The sequence below is a fragment of the Triticum dicoccoides genome, chromosome 2B, assembly GCF_002162155.2.
Source record: "Triticum dicoccoides isolate Atlit2015 ecotype Zavitan chromosome 2B, WEW_v2.0, whole genome shotgun sequence".
In the NCBI taxonomy this organism is placed as follows: Eukaryota; Viridiplantae; Streptophyta; class Magnoliopsida; order Poales; family Poaceae; genus Triticum; species Triticum dicoccoides.
In genome coordinates, this window is record NC_041383.1 from 295118914 (window position 1) to 295124631 (window position 5718).

A 5718-nucleotide genomic window follows, 5' to 3' on the forward strand; every position below is an offset into this window, starting at 1 on the left:
TGTAGTGAACTTCAACATATGTGCGACAGAACTGCATTTTCTCACGTGCACTTAAAAGAGGGATTGTTTAGATGTTTGAGAGCAACTTTTTTTTGGGGGTTCCTGTGGGGACCCCGACTCGCAAGTCGTGATCACCGAATGCACGTGTACAGTGATCCCAGAGATCAATGCTCACTGAACACACAGAAGCTGAATAACAAGAGTCTTACATCCATACATACCGTCTTACACAAATAGTGACCAACATGGTCAAGTCTTACATCGGTAAAGCCTTAAGGGCTGAACATCAAATGAAACATAGCAGCGGAAAACGTCGTCGATAAGTAGAACCCATGCCATCTGCCTTAACCCTACAGGCATTCTGACTGGGAAAACGCCCTAGTTCGCATGATCGCCTCCAAAGAACTCTTCTCCGAACTCCAGTTCTTCCATGCCTGGTTAATTAAATAACCAGTGGCAAGCCAATGAGTACTTTGAATGTACTCGCAAGCAACCCATGATTTGGTTCAAGGTACAGTAATGCATAACATAGGTAAAGTTTTGCATAAAGCTAGTTTTGAGTGCAATGACATGTTCAACATCCTATAAAGCATGCATCAAGAGAATTCAAGTATCCATAAGAACTGGTCATAGATATCAACATAAATAGAAAGGGGCACCAACCCATTTATCATAAACAGAGAGGGCACCAACCCATCTCAATCGTGTCAAGTCCTCTGACTTGATCCAAGACAACACCATCATCTCACACACACCGGGTTTGGAAACAAGTGGACGTAGCCCAAGAGCGGTTACCCAACTGTCCTTGACCGTGGACACGGCTATTCGAATAGTTTTACACTCTGCAGAGGTTGCACACTTTACCCACTAGATCCGGGGAACTTCCGTGTCATCCACGACCCGCGGTACCTCAAGTACCCGGGGTAAGCACCCGATCACTACCTTTCCCTAGACGACACAAACATGGAGTCCACTCGATTGGTAGTAACCCCCGTGCCGAACATTTCACATCATAAAGTTGTGGAGCCTCGCTCCCATTTTCATCATATACCACAAGCACGGGGTACCAACGGTGTGTCCGGTGCCCTGTGAAAACAGTCATGGCCGCCCTACCTGGCACGACCCCGTCCCAAGAGAGAGCACCAACTCTCCCCCGTCACTAGTAATGCGGGCTCCAAGCTAGTATCGGTCTAGGTACTCAATAATGCCCTTTCCCATATAAGGGTAGAGTGGTCGCGCATGTAAGGTTGGAATAACGGTCGCAACTCCGACCAATCCGTTTTGAAAACAACACACACCTTCCTTGGCACACCACTTCGTCATCAAGTGGTCACCCATCTCATCATCTCCCTCGGGCATAAGTGGCACCCGACGGGGTTTTCGAAAAGACTTTTGAAATCACATTGCCTCCTTCACCATGCACAAACCCACCCCATTTGCGTAGCATCTACATTTGCATCCTATCTACTCCCACCGGCATAACCCTCATAAGAAGGTAGGGCCATGCACACTGCAAGTATCAACGAGGAAGTAATCGTGGTAACCAACCCACGTGGTTCACCATCTCATCATGATTCCGATGCATCGATAATAAAGAGCTAAAAATGACATGCATATAAAGGGGTATCATAGTCATGGTCAAAGGGATGCTTGCCTTGGTTGGCTTGATCTTCAAAGTCTTCAGGCCCTGCTCCTCCTTCTTCCTCAGCTACCTCGTCAAATACGGGATCTAACGTCGCAAGAAAACAACGGGAAAATAAGGCAATAATAAAAACAGAAAAGTCAAAGTGCTCACAAAAATGTCAACTTATTTTTGTAAAATACTAGGAGGAAGGCTAGGAAGGGGACAACTTTTGGTTTTGGTTTTGGAGCAGCAAAATAGGAGTTATGGATTTTCAAAGGCCTATTTAAATGCTAAAAACCACATTTAAATATTTACAGAGAAGAAAAGGTGGTTGGATTTGAGTGAAAGTTGCACCATTAAATAGGTTGCAATATTCTAGGAATTTAGAAATTGGAATCAATGCATTTGGATTAATATTCTGCCCTGTGGAATATTTGGAAATAATATAGAAAAGGAAAAAGAAAAACGGCGCTGTGCCACTGGGCCAGAGAGGCCACAGCAGCAGCAGGCCCAGGGGGGAAACCCAGCCCACGCGGCCGCCACGTCAAAGGCGTAAAGGCTGAATACGCCTTCGGCCGACGGCGGATCGGTGCGCGCGCGCGCGCACGTTTTAAACCTGACGGGTGGATCCCACCCGTCAGGGCGTGTGGCTGACGGGCCGGCCCCACGGCGGCCGTCGTCTACCTCCGGCCAGAGGCGACGGCGAGCTCGCCGGCGGCGGTACAGGGCACGGGAAGGGATGCGGAGACTACCGTCGGACTCAGGGGCGAGTCGCGGTTCTGGTGGTGGTGGAGACGGTCGCCGGAGTGGCCTGCTTCGCCGGCGACGAGGTCCCGCGGCGGAGGCGCTTCGGCGTCAGTGGCTCCGGCCGGTTCCGGCTGCAAAACAAGGGGAAACGAGGGGGGAAAGAATCAGTGGCGCCTCGCGGTTCCAGATCGAGAGAGAGCTGGGGCGGAGAAGGCCTGTACCGCGCGGACGCCGACGAGCCGAGGCGGCGGAGCTCGAGCTCGATCTCGAGCTCGGGTGGTTCTGGAGAGGAAGGAGTGGTGCGGGAGGCCGATTGGGTGTGTGGAGGGGCGACAGGGAGGAAGAGAGAGGCTCGGGGGCACCTTATATAGGCTGGCCGCGGTTCACCGTAGGCGTGGCCTACGGGCGCCCGCGGGATCGGCTCTGGAGACCGTGGCAGAGGAGTTGGAGCTGTCCACGGCGCTCGTGGGGATGGAGTAGGGCGCCAGTGAGAAGGAGAGAGAGCGGGGGAGGGTTCTGGCGCCCGCGCGTGTGAGGCCGGCCATTGGCCGAGCCGGGCGGCGTCGGGCACGCGCTGCAGGAGGGGAGAGAGAGGGGGAGACAATGGGGACGGCACGGCGGCGTGTCGCAGACGTCGAGACACATCAACTGGCGCGATGGGAAGGCACGAGGCGGTCGGGAGGCGCGGTGTCAACGGTCGGCGCTCTGGCAGGCGCTCCAGAGCGCGACTTTGGCCGGCATCCGCGGGTTTTCCGCGTCGCGCGCGCGTCCTTTTCTGTCTGGAGGCTACAGTGGAAGGGGGCAAAACCTGGAAAGAGCCTGGGATGCTCTGGGGTGCAGAGGGGAGAGAGAGAGGCTGGGAGAGAGAAGGGAAGCTATTGTCCAGAGAGGACAAACGTGATTCCCTCCTTCCTCCACATTGCTTCCTCGGGTAGAAAAGTGTCTAAGTGACAGAGGGGAGTGAGGAGGGGTTGTGGCAAAAAGATGAACTCAAGGAGATTAGTGAAAGTGGCAAAAATAGGCCTTTTAGTATTCTGCCAGAAGGTGTTTGATGGAGTTTTGGGTAAGCTAATGACTCCCACTGGCCAAATACTCCAAGGGGTGAGATTTCACATATATCTAGGGCCTTCCACCTATTTTGAGTTTATTTGAACAAAGTTGCCAATGCAACTTTTGCAAACCCTAGAAATGGGCAGAAATGGATTTGTGTAGATCCAGTGGAGTAAATCATTTCTCCTTGATGTACCACTTGGTGTGGTGGCCTTATTTGGTCACATGGTCAGGCTCACCAAAGTTGGGGTCTTGGAGAAAAGTTGGTAGTGCAAAGTAGTTCAAACTTGATTCTGGTCAGAGAGGGTTTTGAGGCACTTTGACCAAGACTTCCTCTTCTCCAACCTGTGCCATTTGGTCCAGATGCATCATTAGACCAATGAAGCATGTCCACCAAGTTTGAGAACATTTGGACATACTTGGCATTGTAAAGTTGATCAAACTTCAGAATGGACAGAGATAGTTTTGAGGGGTTTTGATGGTGTTATCATGTTCTCCAAGTCCTGAGGCTTGGCAAGACCATCTAATATGTCATATGTGACATGATAGAATTTTCCTGGAATTTTTGGAGAATATTTCCTTTGTAAATATTTCAAAAGCTTGAAATATCCAGGAAGGGTTTTAGAGGGATTTGACCAATATTTTGAACATGACCAGGTGTTGAAACTCTTATATATGGACAATATATGTCCTATGAGTTTCCATAAATTTTGTCAAATATTTTTAAAACAATAAAATAATTTTTCCCTATTAAAGACCATTTCTGGCCTTAAGAAAAAGCCTTTAAATAAAATAGTAAAACAATTTTTAAAATTATAGGTTTGTGGTTCCTGGGCATCCTATATCTAATAGGAGTCAAATATATTTTTGGAATGATTTTTACTGCTCTTAATCAAGTACTTGCAGTGCAAACCTCAATTCAGGGGTTTTTGGAAAACTAATTTTAGAAAATACTTTCTGGCCAAATTATTTTTGTAAGAAAATTCTATATAGCACTATTCACCTGGCATGGTCATTGGTCAGGAGCTTGGGGTAAGGAGATGGAATTTAGAGGGTAGAGTAGTTGACTTCAAGAAGCACTTGAAAGAAACACAGAGAGGAAACCAACTCCAAATAAAAGCCAAATAATGCAAAAAAAAAAGTTTTTGTTGGTCCAAACTTTCATGCTTTAATAATGAAAATGAAATGTTACAAAATGCAGGGTGTGACAGTTCGTTTGAATATCAACTTTTTGATTCGTGATGTGTGTTATTCTTACCTTGTGCTTCTTTTTTTTGCCAGATGAGGAGGATGACTCAGCTGCTGAAGGCGATTTATGGTGAAAAAATGTATAAATCGAAGAACCTTCCTAACTGGGTTAACTTGGCAGAGAAGCCATCTTACCCGGTCGTGCCAGCGCAGGGAGCAAATGAGTGTGGGATCTATGTTCTGAGGATGGCGCAGTTGTATGACGGCCAACGTCTAGTTGAGAAAATTTTGAAATCCGACGTAACAGCTTCTCTGTTTTCTTTTTACTTTTTTGTTCTTTATGACAACCTTTTTTTAATCACTTGTTTGCATTTGTTTTCTTTTTTTCAACCTGCTACTGAAGATTGGAAGGCGGAGTACATGTTCCAGCTGCTGTTCAATCCTTTGAACATGTTGTGTTATGAAGACATGCCTCTTGAGTTACGTGAACTGATTGCGGACCTCGGGCTCACTTCCCTATCGCAATCGCGGACGCAGTCGCAGACGCAGTAACAGTCATTTGGGGCACTGTTTTTCTACTGGGTGCAAAAGGCTGTGCGTGGACAATAGCTAGGTTTTGATGTTGTGTTTGTGTGTGCTGACTATGTATGAAAAAGACTTTTTTGTCGTTGTGTTTTCTTCTTGTTCGTTTATGCGACAGTGCATGTGGATGAATTTGTATATGTATGTGTATTTTTATATCAATAACTGATACCATATATATAAGTGTATAATTTTATTTTTTGTTGACTACCATGGTCTATGCGAACTGGCATTTTGTCACGCTTATATGTATGATATGTGTTTGATGAACTGTATCGCATTTGATGCCGAACTTCTTTGTCCAATATAAGAGAACTGCATTTTTTTGGCATTCAAGCAAAGTGCTGAACGTGTGTGCATGCAGAAACTGCATTGCTTTATGACATCGAACTGCTTTTTTTTGTCAGAACAAAAAACGCATTACTTCTTGCCTATAGTTGCGGTTTGTAGTTGGTTTTTTATTTGTTTGTACGTTAAGGTACAAGGTGGGTGGGGGGGGGTTTGGGGGTTTGGGGTCCCCCCCCAAA